Source organism: Myxine glutinosa, chromosome 10 (assembly GCF_964187855.1).
Source record: "Myxine glutinosa chromosome 10, kmMyxGlut1.1, whole genome shotgun sequence".
Classification (NCBI taxonomy): Eukaryota; Metazoa; Chordata; class Myxini; order Myxiniformes; family Myxinidae; genus Myxine; species Myxine glutinosa.
Window position 1 is genome coordinate 63,050,194 of NC_136270.1, and position 14,825 is coordinate 63,065,018.

A 14,825-nucleotide genomic window follows, 5' to 3' on the forward strand; every position below is an offset into this window, starting at 1 on the left:
TCCGCTTCCAATACAGTCAATGTAAGGATTACACAGGGTGGTTTGCCATTACCTTTCCAGCATTAGAGTGCATTATGATATGTAAGAAAAAGGGCTGATGCTCGATTTTTGTGCCAAAAGTGATTTTTTTGCAGTTTTGTCAACTTTAGGGGGTAAATTAAAAGGAAAATTAGGGGTTGAATTTTTTCGCGAACTTTTCGGGTATTTTGGGGGGCCTTTTAGGGGGGGTGACCCCCAAAAATTGCACAATCTATATCTCGGCTCTTAGACATGCTAGCTTCATGATCTTGGTGTCTAGGATAGGGTTTCTGGGTGCGCCGAGTTCAATTATGTTGGTTATGAGGTGATCTGAGGTCAAGGTCATAGGCTCAAGGTCACCACAGGGTCATAAATGGCTCCAAAAGGTAAAATTAGCCAAAATAACTGAATTATATCGTATAGTACCACTTTATATAGGTTTTATTGGGTGAGGAATTCAGTCGTGACATCCTTTTCGACATTCGTGGTCAACCCCTACTTTTTCGGTTGGTTCACCACATAAGTCTGCTAAAACCGCAAAAATCAGTTTGGGGGAAAAAAATCATCCAACAGGCCTTTTTCTTACATATCATAATGCACTATATCCTGGCTAAATGCCAAAACGTTGATGTAGCCATATTTTGCTTATCTTTTTCTTCTTTATTTCCAGGTGTGTCGCTGTATTGCTGCGAACGTGTCCATGAACTGAAGCTCTGGGCATTTCAACCTGCCTTCTGCAATGTCGGAACGAAAATCTGAAGAAATAAGGATTTGCATCATTTGCAAAGAGTGAGACTCTGTGAATAACAAACTTGTTGATAAATATGATATATCACTCGTGCGAGATCTAAAAGAAAGGGTTGTAGAGCGGGCTAGTCTAGGTGATGTGAACCTCAAATCGCTGGCAGATCATTTAAGTAGCTTGTCGGAGTCAGATTTACGTAATGTCTCTTATCACAGCAAGTGTCGCAAACCTCTTGCAAATAAGGCCAACTTAGAGATGTGTAGAAAACGCGCTCGTTCCCAAACACCAACGTCTTCTCATGCATCCTCTACCTCCGATGTAGTGCCAATGGCTCCAAAACGTGGACGGCCACCCAAGACAGAGAAATCTGACGCAGCAATTAGGCCTCTAAGACAGAAAGGTTGTAAGGTGCTTCCGAAGGAAAAGAAATGTATGTTCTCCACATGTTCATTTTGTCCAAAATCATCACAAGGGCTGCATAGAGTAGTATCGGATTCTATGGGTCAACGACTTCTAGCAATCAAAGAGGCTACCGAGGATGACTTAGTCAGATCGAGTCTAGCTGAACTGTCGGACTCTGGAGATGCATCAGCATTAGAAAAGTACTACCATCGAGACTGTATCAGGGTTGCAGACAGACATGGCAAGGAACGGGGAGATAGCGATGCATATAGACATGTGAGAAATGTGTGTGATGCTGAGTTTGTTGTGTATGTGAGAGATTCCCTAAGTATAGATGACTGTGTCCTTAGCCTGAATCAGTTAAACAACTTTTACATCAACCTGTTGAAGGAGAAGAAAATTCATGAGGAGAGAAGTGACAATCACAAGAAGCACCTGAAGGAATTGATTGAACAGCATGTGCCAGAGGTTGAATTTGTTGAGCCTCCCAAACCTACTCACAGCCACAGAGTTATGAGGAAGAAGTCAGTGGGGCAAGCGTTGAGTTTGCAATTGCAGACACAGATGCATGGGTTCTCATTGATCTATCTCATGCCCTGAGGAAGGAGGTTCTCTGCGCAAGAGACTGGAAATTCACAGGCGACTTCAATAACTTTGATGAAAATCCCCCTATGCTAGAGTTTTTAATAATGCATATCATGTATGGCTCTGAAGCTAGAATAATCTCAGGACAGCGTGAAGCAGAAGTGAAGAAGAATGTGGATGTTGTGTGCCAGCTGATAGTGCAGAGCTCAAGAAGTCACAGACAAGTCAAGTTGAAGACTTCTCATGGCTTCAAAAAAACAGTGGAAACCCCGCTCTCAATTGGCCTTCCCCTGGCAATTCATGAGCATCACGACTGTTCCTCTGTGGGAGCTCTTGTCCTCCTCCAAGACCAAAGGTCAGCTTGCAAGGATTCTTGCCCAGGGACTTCTACGGGAGTTTGAGGGACAGGATCTGCGACTTATCGTCTCATATGACACCAATATCAAAATCAATGCACCCCACAGGCTTGAAGAGGACTTCTTTACCCATGAGCACGAGGAGGCTGACTCACAGATCCCCCTTCATGTTCTTCACTGCATCAAGGATTGTGAATTCAGACATATTGTTGTTGCATCTCCAGACACTGATGTGTTGGTCCTCCTCATTGACCTCACAGCGCATGGACGTTTGGGAACTTTGACCACATTGGAATTTCACACAGGAAATGGCAACAAGTTCAAAAAGATCGATGTGGTGGAGAGAGTGAGGAGCATCAGCCATAAGAAATGTCAAGGTCTCATAGGGATACACAACTTCACTGGCGCTGACTGGGGTGGTAAGTTCGTGGGTGTGACAAAGAAGAGGTGGATCACAGAGTACTTCAAATTGGGTCCCAATGATCCCATCATTGACGCCTTCCAGAGATTGGGAGATGGCCCTCTCTCATCGACAGAACTAATAGACAGAAAACTCCCTGAGGAGATGCAGCCTCTCGCACACTTTGTGTGCCGCGTCTACTCTGCCAATGGCCCACAAACACTCCCCCAACTTCGCTGACAGCTCTTCAGGTCGAAAAACATGGAGTCTGAGATGCTGCCCCCCACCCGAGCTACATTACTGCCTCATATTCAACGGACAAACTTTGTATGCATGGTGAACAAAGCCTATGTTACTACACATCCCCAACTTCCTAGTTTGGAAGACTGCGGTTGGGTCATCAAAGATGGTGCAATCTTCCCTCTACGGTGTCTTGAACTACCTGCTCCACAAGCGGTTCTAGAACTGATCAAATGTGGCTGTAAATCATCTGTCTGCGCACGCAACTGTTCTTGTGCGAAGAACAACCTCCCCTGCACGCCGCTTTGCAAGTGCCATGACCAAGGATGTCAAAACGTCAGGCATGAGAAATTCGATATTGAGGACGAAGAAGTATAAGGATCGGAATTGTAAGTACCATTTTTGTAATTGATAGCTGATTATGGGTACATTGATGATATTTGTTTAGTTAATGCATACGCGGTGTAAAACTGGTGTAGTAGGGCCTATATATTGGTGCGATTAGACCTTATATTACACTGGACATAGTGTAACTCAACAAAGTGTAAATAGATCTGTCATGAGATGAAGAATGTGGTGCATTATAATATGTACTTGCTCAGCATTTATGTGTCAAAACTAATGTTTTGTAGTTGCACGGTATATCATGAGATGTGAATTCTTTTTGTTTTCGCCACATTTTCACCCACCCAAATGACATTGACCATGACCTAGTTTATAACCTGATCGTGACCTCGAATGTAAAAAAAAAGATGTCACCACTGAATTTCTCACCCAACAAAACCCACATGAAGTGGTACTATATGACATAGTTCAGTTATTTTGGCTGATTTTACATTTTGGGGTCATTTATGACCCTGTGGTGACCTTGAGCCTATGACCTTGACCTCAGATCATTTTGTAAACATCATAATTGAACTCGGCGCCCCCAGAAACCCTATCCCAGACACCAAGATCATGAAGCGAGCATGTCTAGGAGCCGAGATATAGATTTTGCAATTTTTGGGGGTTTCCCCCCCTAAAGGGCCCCCAATACCCCAAAAGTTAGCGAACAAATTCAACCCCTAATTTTTCTGTTATTTTACCCCCCCAAAGTTGACAAAACTGCAAAAAAATCACTTTTGGCACTAAAATCGAGCATCATGATATGCACTATTAGTCAGGGCAGGAACTTGGAATTTGTCCAGGTTACCAGCACACAATGGCCTACTCTTTGTGTAAGACTTGATCTTCAACATCCACAGGCAGCAGATTCAAATAGATGAGTTGCCATACTCCTTGGTGCAGCGCCCCGCATGCCTCCAAATAACTAACATAACACAAGTTAACAGTCGGGCCGGGAGTCGAACCAGGACTTGTCAGCTTAAGTACACTAGGTCCTGCCGGCAACACACATCCACTCACATCAGTGTAGTCAGGTGACCATTGCTCAGGGTTACATTTCATTCGTTGAGCAATCATCTATAGTAAACAAGGGCAGTTGTGTTTCGTGTATAATATTATCAAACCTTTGATTGTTAATTTCAGAGTGCAATATCGCAATGAGATGCATTATTAAAATACACGCACTCAATCAAACTACACGCATTTGGAACCATATGTTCCATTCCATTGTTCTTGCCTTTTGTTCCTCCAAACAATTATTCAATTGAAATGCAGCGCTGGGTTTTTTAACTGAAAAGGAAAGCTAGCAGAAACATTGATGTATCGGCCTTAAAATACCATTGACCTCCTGGGAATACAAAGTTTAGGTGACATATTTTCTGCTGACCTTTTCCCAAATAGATTGGTATCACGTGATGAGGGACGGGATGCACTGGTTTCGTCAGTCTTTGCAGATATTGCATTTTCCTATCCACTGGAGCGGTTTCGCGCGTAGTGCTGAAATAGGGCCGTCTTTCATTCCGAGAGGCACAGAGACGTCATGGTGGACGTATCGTGGAGTCCGCCGGAGACGCGTAACCGCTTCATAGGCACGAGAGTCCGTTCCGGTTAGTGCTGGAGTCCATGGGCATTAACCGGAATCGTGGGCCTGGGCGGTTTACTCATCCATGCACCCATCCACCAGCACGGTGGAGATCATTTATATTCATGTAAACGCATCATGCATTCGTTTGAGCAGTAGCGATCCATCAGCATCATCTTCACTGCTATGAGGGATGATCAAACTGATCTTACAAAGAGACACTCACAATGGTCCAAGATGAGCCAACTTTTTACATTAATATGTACCAGCAATGGTACCCGCCCTACGGGCGGGGCTTCAATTGGGAGGCCCAAATGAAAAGGCAAAATATCAGAAATCGAAGGCTTTTTTATTTTAAACAATTTATATAAACATCCGTTGAATCATATCAACGTTGCAAATCATCAAAATCTAAACAGTATTTGTAGAATTTCAATAAATGTCACATCACTGTTCATATCGGTAAATATTATTCCATCGTGTTTAGAAAAACTGGAAAATTGGAAAAATTGGAAATTGGAAAATATGGAAAACAATATAGTCTATTTTACTCCAGGGGGTCCCAGGATTACCCACCCAAAATTTTGTTGCGATCGGTTCAGCCGTTTTTGCGGTACCTGGGAACAGACGGACAGACAGACAGACATTTGGTGAATTATAGTAAGATTTATCATTAGTTTACATAAAAATCATCTACAAGACATGACCGTTGATAAAACAGAAAAATTGGGCACATCTTGGATTATTTGCATCTTGTTCATATAACTATTTGAAATCCCCTTGTACTTGATTCCCAAATTTAATATCGATATTTTAAATTCCTTCATCATAATACAATAATATTGTTATGTCAGTGGGGTAGAGGAATATCTAGTCAGGTAGATCTGAATAGGTAACATGCTTTGTCTGTCGCGATAAGGAATCTGCCTGTAATAAGTTCTGTGTGTTTAGTCCGCTTTGTCGGTTAAGGAGTATACCTGTGAACATACCAGGATGTTTGTGTGCTAGGTAGTTGTAGGGATTAAAGATAACAGCCCTTGTGTGTCACACCTGGTAATCAAACCTTTGTCCCTTCTGGCAATGCATACCCATATAAACACTTAGATAGGCCCCTTAGTGCAACATTAAATAATCCCTTTCCCTTACCACAACGACTTTGGAAGAAGCCAGATCGGGGCACCGCCGGGTGGCCGCTGTCAGCTACACCACGAGCTATGACCACGCCACAGGGAACGTGTGATTGGAGGGAAGACGCTGGAAGGTTCGGTGGAAGGCACTGGTTGGTGGCGCGCCAAGGCTGACGTCACCGCCCAGGTTATAAAACGGCGTGCTGGACGACATTGACCCTCTTGCGCTGCGTCCTCTGGAGCTCTTGGTTGTCTCTGGCTGTCTTGCGCTGCACGACATTTCAGCAGCTCTAGCTCTTGCGCTCTCTGGCTCTCTTGTTTTGCACGTCCCTCTTTGGTCTCTTGGCGCTGTACGATATCTCTGTACTTGAAGCTCTTGCGCTTCTTCTTGGTCTTGAGAGGTCCTGGTGGTCATTGGTTCACCATCTGCGTGGTGCAGGAGCGAGGCTCGGTGCTGTGAATGGGCGGGACCTCCTGTGCGAGCAGAGAGGGCATTGGCTCGGGCCTAGCGAAGCGTGCGAGGCGGATGGAGGGTTTCTCCGCACCGGAGTTTGGAGCCGTGCCGGACGAGGCCGCATTGAACGACGGACAGTTAAGACACACCACATTTCACACGAACACGATGGACAGTTATTTTTGTAATTCATTCCTGTGTCCTGTTGTTGAGTCTGGTGTGTGGGTTCCCAACTTAGCCTCTTTATTAGTCCCCTACCGGTGTACACCGGAGGGGACTATAGGTTTGCACTCCGTCCCTCCGTCCGTCAGTCCGTCAGTCAGTCCGTCACGCAAAGAACAGTTTTCCGGACTTTTTTTCTAAACGCTTAACGCTAAAGATTTCAAACTTGGCACATGGTTTCCTCATGATAAGTTACAGATCAAGTTCGAACTTCACGACGTTTCGATCATTTTTGACAAAGTTATGGCACTTTGAACTTTGGGAATTCTGATAATTCTGATGATCCTTAACTCAGTGCTATTTTAAGTTTTAATTTCCTTTAAAAACCAATTTCTCTGCAACAATTGGACCGATTGAGATAAAATTTTCACCGTAGGAGGGACTCTGTCTGTAGAATACTTTAATGGTAATTATGACGTCACAGGTCACGTGGTTCGGCTGCCATGTTGTTTTTCGTGAAAACACAAAAACCCTTTTTCTCTGCAACGGCTGAACAGATCGAGGCCAAACTTTGCAGGCAGGATCGCATACCCATGACGAACAAAAAAGTCAACGAGCATGATGTCATGCGTCACATGGTTTCAGAGTTATGACGTTTTTAAGCTTGAACCTTTAAAACCGAGCGCCTCCCTCATTTTTGATCCAATCGAGGGGAAACTTCACAGATCTGTTCAGCATGTCAATCTACTAAAATGTCCTTTTGGAATTTGCGATAGGGCACGTGGTTTGGCAGATATCGTTAATTAAACGAAAATATTTAAAAAATGGATATCTTGTTTATTCTCGAGTTCTCCTCAAGCCGCACCACGCGCCCTCAGCCTCGTCTCGCAAATGTCAACAGCGCGACACAGCGCACGCTTTCGGGAGGGGTGGAGCCAAGCCAAGCAACATATGTTCTATATGATCATATATGCAACATATGATCGATATACATCGATCATTGATCGTGAACCGGAAAATATAATAAATTACTGATATTTAGCGACTCGAAAGGTTCTTTATCAACAACTTATTTTGTCGTGCTTCTGCTGACCTGTCTGCAAGGTGTGTAAATCGAAGTCCCGAGTGCGAATCACAGGTGAGCCCGTCCTGAGGTAATTAGCGATTGGGAACGATTCGGAACCTGTGGATAAATAACCCTTGGTAATTTCCCCAAGAGTTTTCCGGATGACAGACTGCCGGTAGGGGACATGTATTGCAGCGCAATACTCAGAATGCTTGTTTGATTACGGTCACGTTTCATTGTATCGGGCCCATGAATAAATCCCTATTTTTGTACATTCTGATCCGGTGTTCGAGTTCATTAATTTCCCTGCAGGATCGAAGCTGCCGTCAGTTCGCTGAAGGTAAGCGCTTTTGCCACAGCTTCCACTTCCCTTCTTCTTCCCGCGCTACATAAGTAGAATCCGTGTTTGGTCGTCGCCTCAAGTAAATCCGTTTGGTCCATCCGCGGCCCCTGGTATTAACCGGAGGGATCCGTACGACAATATTAAAACAGAAAGTGCTTAATGCAATTATTTCCCATATACAGTACAACAATGTTGCTTGTACAGTGCATCATTCCATGGTGTTCTCATTTCATGACAAGTATCACATGCGAAATCTTATTTTATTTTATTATCATTATGTTTGTCCTAGCCTTCTGAAAGTTCTGGAAAAACAGGCTGACAATTTACACACATGTTCCCTTAGATGTGTTACTGAAACGACTGCAATCAAATTATTATTTACGTTATATCATATCACATACGTAACTGCAACAGGTGACGATGGTGTGAATGATTGTATACTGTGTGGTGCAAAAATAGGAGTCCAGCAGGAAATTTATGAATTGACAAGTGATAAGAAAATAAATAATTCTGATATGAATCCAAAAGCACTTTCAAGGGATTTCCACCAACTCTTAAGGACATAACAACACTTATTATAATAGGGAAAAATCAAGTCTATCTTTATGTAGAAATAATCATTAATCATTGTGAACCCCCCCCCCCCCCCCTCCCCTTTGCCTTGATAAATGTTCAACAAAACTCAAATTTGGGAATGATTTCATTAGTTTATGGATTATGTTTGCGTCAATCTTTTCCGAACAGTTGTAATGCACTCCAGAGCATATTCAGACTGCACACATAAAAAAAAAATTCTCTCTCAAATGTATTCACCCGTCATTTATTCTGTTAAGACAAAGTGTCAGTTCTTCTTCGTTCATATGTAGCACAAAGCTGACAGGTAGCGTCATTGGCTGAGGGTGTGGCTGTGCCGCTGGTGCAGTGCTATCTGTAGGTTGGAGCGGGACTTTGTAATTTGTTCAGGGTGCCGGCGATAGCTCGTCGACTCTTCACGCAGGACAATATGAGATCCTTAACGTCCACTGACTGATGCTGGAAGATGGAATGCCCAGTTTAACGTCCATCCGAAGGACAGCACACACTGGAGAATCGCCCTGCCTGTTAAACACCAGGATGACAGTTTATAGCTGGGTTGGGATTCAAACCCAGGCTCTACGCTTAGGGGTGAGTATGCGTACCTCTAGGCCATCCCACCACCCCAAAGTGTCAGTGAATAATAACTATAGTAAATTAAAGAAGGTGGATACATATCTTCAATATTATGACAAACTAGTGAGGTACCTGTGCTATGCACAGGTGAGAAGCCGTAAGCAAACAACAGTGCGGAAACGGCGAATGCTAAAAAATGAACAATTAAATTCCACATTCCTGTGCCACCTGTGCACCACTGTGCCACCAATGATTTCCGGTTTGTGAAGGACTTGGGGAGAAAAAAAAAAAACTTACTGCAGCTGAATGTTTCTATATCCAGCGAATGACAAAACTGCAAATTGCGAATCGGCGAATGTCACAGGTGGAAACACTCACACCATTTCCTTTAAACTCAATATCTCGATAGTTTCATTCCCAACAGCATCATTCCAATCACAAACGAGAAAGAATCTGAAAATGCAAAGTCCATCCGCGTCCGTTTTATTCAGATGTTTTCTTTTTCTTCCAAATGCGCAAAATAACGAATACAGTTTAAAAAAATATACAAAATGAAAATTGATTATTTTATGCAGCCTTGACCTTTGAGCTTTAGATAAAAAAAAAAAATCAGCTTCTAGCTTTTGCTTTGGTGAACCAATTCAGTGCCCCTTTATGCAAATTCTTAAAATTTCAGGTCAATCGGATGAAAATTGACGATTTTGTGACGCTGACCTTTGACCTTTTGACCAAATTATTAATTTGCCTTCTCCATATTCTCATAATAAAGCTTTGTTGACAATTTGATGACAAAACTCAAATGGTAAATAGAAATTTCAAGTTAATTGGATATAAATTGATGATTTTATGTGACACTGACCTTTGACCTTTTGACAAAATTATTAATTTGCCCTCTCCATATTCTCATAATAAAGGTTTTTTGAAAATTTGATGACAAAACTCAAATGGTAAATTGAAATTTCAAGTTAATTGGATGTAAATTGATCATTTTATGTGACGCCGACCTTTGACCTTTTGATCTTTTGACAAAATTATTAATTTGCCTTCTCCATCTATATTAGAAAACAGGAGTGTCTGTCCGTCCCCAAACTACTCCCTCAGTTTTGTGGCTAGCCCCGCCAAACCTTCCGTGGAACGTTTTGGGGTCCCAGCGGATGTTGTAAGGTAGGTAGGAGGTTTCATAAATTCCATAATAAAATTATGATTTTGAAATTGACTTGATGCCAAGCTGCTCCGAATCCGGAAGGGAACACATGATGATAATGAGCTAGTTTGATATCTCAAAACAACCGTGATTTAAAACAGTATTTTGTTAAAGTATCAATTTATTATTGGAATGATGCTATTTGGAATTGAGTAAATACAATTATGATTTTGAATTTCCAACCGTACAGAACTGCTCCATATCCGGATGTAACATCAGTACGGATTTAAATATTTAATGTCACGAGTGTTTGCAAAATTTAATTGTTTTTTTTATATATTAATGCTATTTAATTTGTGATTGGAGTCATGTTGTTTGGAATGAAAATATAGATTTTTTTTTTTTTGGGATACTGAATCGAGGCTCGTGAAAGAGCTAACATTTAATTCACAAACAAATCAACCAGACAAACAAAATATATAAAAAGAGGGAGCGGAGGACAAGATGGGGAGAGAATGGGAAGCACACAAACACAACATTTGAGAGCAGGGAGATGTGTGGGAGGGAGAGGGCTTGGGGGGAGGAGGCGTGGGAAGGGGGGCGAGGGGGAGGGAGAAGTATAAAACACAAGGACACCAAGTAGTAAGGGCATTTTATGAGATATTTCACAAATCTGTTAACTAAATTGTTACCAAAAAATTTCTTCACCAATATGTTTGTAAAGGTGTGTAATAATAATAACGTGTTAAAATGTTGAAGTTCAACTCCCGTGGGAAACCCAGAAAAAAAGCTGTTGAATTCGGGTACCGAAATATTTTTTTCGAGAATTTTTATTTTTTTTAATCGGCCCTTAAGTAACTTATGAGGGGTCAAATAAGGGTTTTTCATGATTCTGAGTTGATTGTTAACATTTATATTTTCACTTTTACATTTACACACAAAGTAGCTTTTATTTCACATACATATTGTTACAGATACGACTTTGATGGTATGGTGGGCCGAGCGGGATGGCCGCCGTATCCGTACAAGTTACCCCGATTGCACCCGGGGTTGACTAGTCGCGCTATGCTAGACCAATGAAGGAAAAAGAAGACACACGGCTGGAATTAATACGACACGACACCAGGGATACGGTTCTCAAAGGTTGTTATTACAATAATGCGGAAGGTTTAGATTACAGGGACAAGAGGGAAACATAGGAAGGTGGGCACTTAAACACACTTATATTATCCCCGGACAGACGACAGGTAAACGCGGGACAAGGCTCACTCACACGGGGTTTGATGGCCAGGAAAGCGGGTAGCGATCGCTCCAGGTGCACCTGTGCTCAGGGCAGGATCACGTACGGTCCAGTTCAAGAGATGCGGTGGAGGTATTGCAGCGCTCGAGGGGTGGCGACTTCTCTCTCCAGGCTGGGGGCGCATCTGACGTCACATCCGGCGCGTGGCCGCGTATATCCGGCGGGGAGTGACACGCCCTCGGCTCGTTAGCTCCGCCTCGTGGAATCGGCACGTTGCTTCTCATTGGGTGCGTGCGGGGGGGGTTACTGGCTCCGCCCCTGACGAGGAGCTGACAGCCAGCCCCTTCGGGGTAACCCCGTGGAGCGCATGGTCTGGAGCTAATCGAGCCGGTGTGAGGACGCATCCTCCCCCGCTCCGCCGCCATCTCCTCTGTTGTTGTTGTAATTGTTGTTGTAGTTGTTGTTATTGTTGTTGTTTGGGGAAGAAGATGGGAGGAGGTATGGGAAGGTCCTAAACTCACTACTGGTGCCATATAATCACATTCTGGTGCAACGAAGAGTCATAATTAATGGAAACGAGGCCTTAACTGACATAGATTAAGAATAACTAGGAAGATGTCCGAAAGTTGTCTACGTGTGGTGCGGTGGACCTGGGCACGACATTTAATGGGGGAATAAGGGGAAGGTCGGCTCTACTGATTGTTATTTACATGCAATGGGACTAGGGAATGGGGGACTGGGGAAAGTTGGGGAGTATTGGAGAAAATAGGGGAATATTTACAAGCGGATATGGAGGCCAAATTCCATATTCGCAACATTGCACCCTTCTCTACCCTCGGGGCGTCCCGACCCGATAAATTTTTACCTACTTTAGTGTGGCACGCAATGTAGTTCCCTCTACTATTAACTCTACCCTGAGTGCGACAGTTTTACAGATATTCACAAATGAGTAAATATGTCCCCCTGCGACGTTGCACCCTTCTCCTCACAGAAACACACCCACAGGATAACCGAATCCGGAAAGAATTCTCAAACTAAACATACAGCCGGTAGGGAGCATTATTTACAAGACTACGCTGCTATTTACACTACGATCCAGGACCTGTTTTTTTTTGGAGGAACACATGCAGATGTTATGCATAGAGAGAGAGCGCGCTTGCCAACATCGATACACCAACCCACGAGTGCTCTGTGGCCGACGGCCTTTAATAACGTGCAGAGCACCCCTTTCCCAGCATCAAAAGCACCACCCCACCACACAGTCAACACCATCCGGTGCAGTCACCATTGTTCATTGGAATAAAAATAAATTCGACAACCCCTAACCCTGCAGGTGTCTCTTGCTCTTCTTGTGGTGCACTTGGTGGTAACTAAAAGTGGTTCACCTGTATGGCATAGGTGCCACGTTGACCCATAGGTCCATCCCCGGGTGGTGCTTGGCCGCAAACGAACTGCGGTCCATTGTGGGTGGCCACAAACATTGCGGTCCATATGGTGTATCGATCCCGGCAGCAAACAGCGAAAGTGCAGGCCCACAACTGCGCAGCCAGCACCTCTCTCTCCTCTCTCTCTACCCCAAAGCCAGATCCTCGGAGGTGGGAGACAAAAGAAGAAACAAGTGAGTAAGGTGGTAAGGGCGCAAAAGTGCACGCAATGTAAGGTGATGCACACTGGGGGCACATGGGAACCAGGTGAGACAGGTACGTCCCTATCGTACGCCCCCCCCCACCAGGTAACCTACATGGCCCCTCCCTTACCCCTTACTGCATCCACAAAACACAACCCTACTCATAAACATCTACTTTACAAATCAACAAACATCCCTACTGTCTTCCCCGTTCCTCCCATATACCAAATTCGTCTTCTCTCCCTCCTAACCAATCAAATTTGCCATTTTCAACTCTCATCAAAATTTGCCATTTTCAACTCAACATCAAAATTTGCCATTTCCAACTGGACATCAAAATTTGCCATCACCAATTCATCATCAGTCCCTCCTAGGGAGGGAGAGATGGAATCACCCCAATGTCTCATCCACGTCGTGATGCGTCTCACAAATCCACAGCAATTTCATTTCCTGCACAAAACAAAGAAAACACAGGTGTGGAGTCATCATCATCACCACAGGCAAGTGGCTGCGTATGGTGCGACAGGTTCATCAATCCTAACTATCTCCTAAATGACTTTAACAACTTTACACTACCCGGGGTCTCTCTCCGGCCAAACCATTGGCCCTCTTACACTATGGGTTCTAAAAACCAATTCCCATTGGCCAAACTGTGGTGCTCTTCAATTTGGGGTCTCACTCCCCCGATTCATCTCCCGGTGCCCTCGCACAATTTCTGGGCTGCGGCGTGTACCTCTCCCAGTGGGTCTACCCACCTGCACACCTCCACCACTGCAGTTGCCTCCGAGCTTACCTGCTCCTTACCCTAACCTAACTACCAGGGGAAGGCCCTCTGGCTCTCTCCCCACTCCGTGCCCTCTCTGGCACTGGGCTGCCCGATCCACACCCGGGATCCTCAGGCACCCACTCACAACTACCGGCTCCCAGAGCCCACCTGCGGCCTCACCTGGCCGACATCCTCACAGTGGTGGAGTGCCCAACCAACTACACACACTAACAGGCTACACGCCCAGCCATTTCCACAACACTAATGCACCCATTCACAACACCATTCTGCAACCGCACCACAAATGCCAATATCCAACCACAATTTACCTGTACCCTCTACCTAACACTTACACTACCCGCCCCGGGTACTCGTGAAAGGGGTCCACTCTTCCCCCATCCACACCTTCGCACCACGCACACCACTCCATACCACTTACTCCAACTCTCTCCACACACCTGTACTTGCACCCTGTGCTCTCACACCTGGTGCCACCTGCACCCTTCTCTCCCCAAGCGCATTCGCGCTGATCCACAACACTCACTACTCATACACTGCTCCACACACCTGTCCAGTTGCACACCTGTGCAATCACACCTGTTCAATTCTCACACACACAGCATCATCTCAGCTAACTACTCCCTTCTGAAACTTGCGCTTCCCAGTCGTCCCTTTAAACTATTGCGCTCCCACGTCATTATCATCCATACTAATCTACCTGCGTCCCCACTACAGGTATCAGTCACCAACTAAACTTAACGTCACCTAATGTCAATCTTCGCTAGATCCCTACACACCATATCCTAACCCACCCGGGCTAGTTTTCACTGCCATACACCCCATAATCTAGTGCTCCTTTGCCCCCCCATGGGAAGGGTGGCAGGGATGCCACCCTCTCCCACCGGGCCTATCGCTCCTCAATCCCCCAGTCCTCTGGCACTAATAAGCCCCCCCTTATTCAGAGGTACTGGGTCCCGCCTCGGCATCTAAAGCCGAGGCAATCCACGGGGGCGCCTGCTCGCCGGTGTAAGGTCT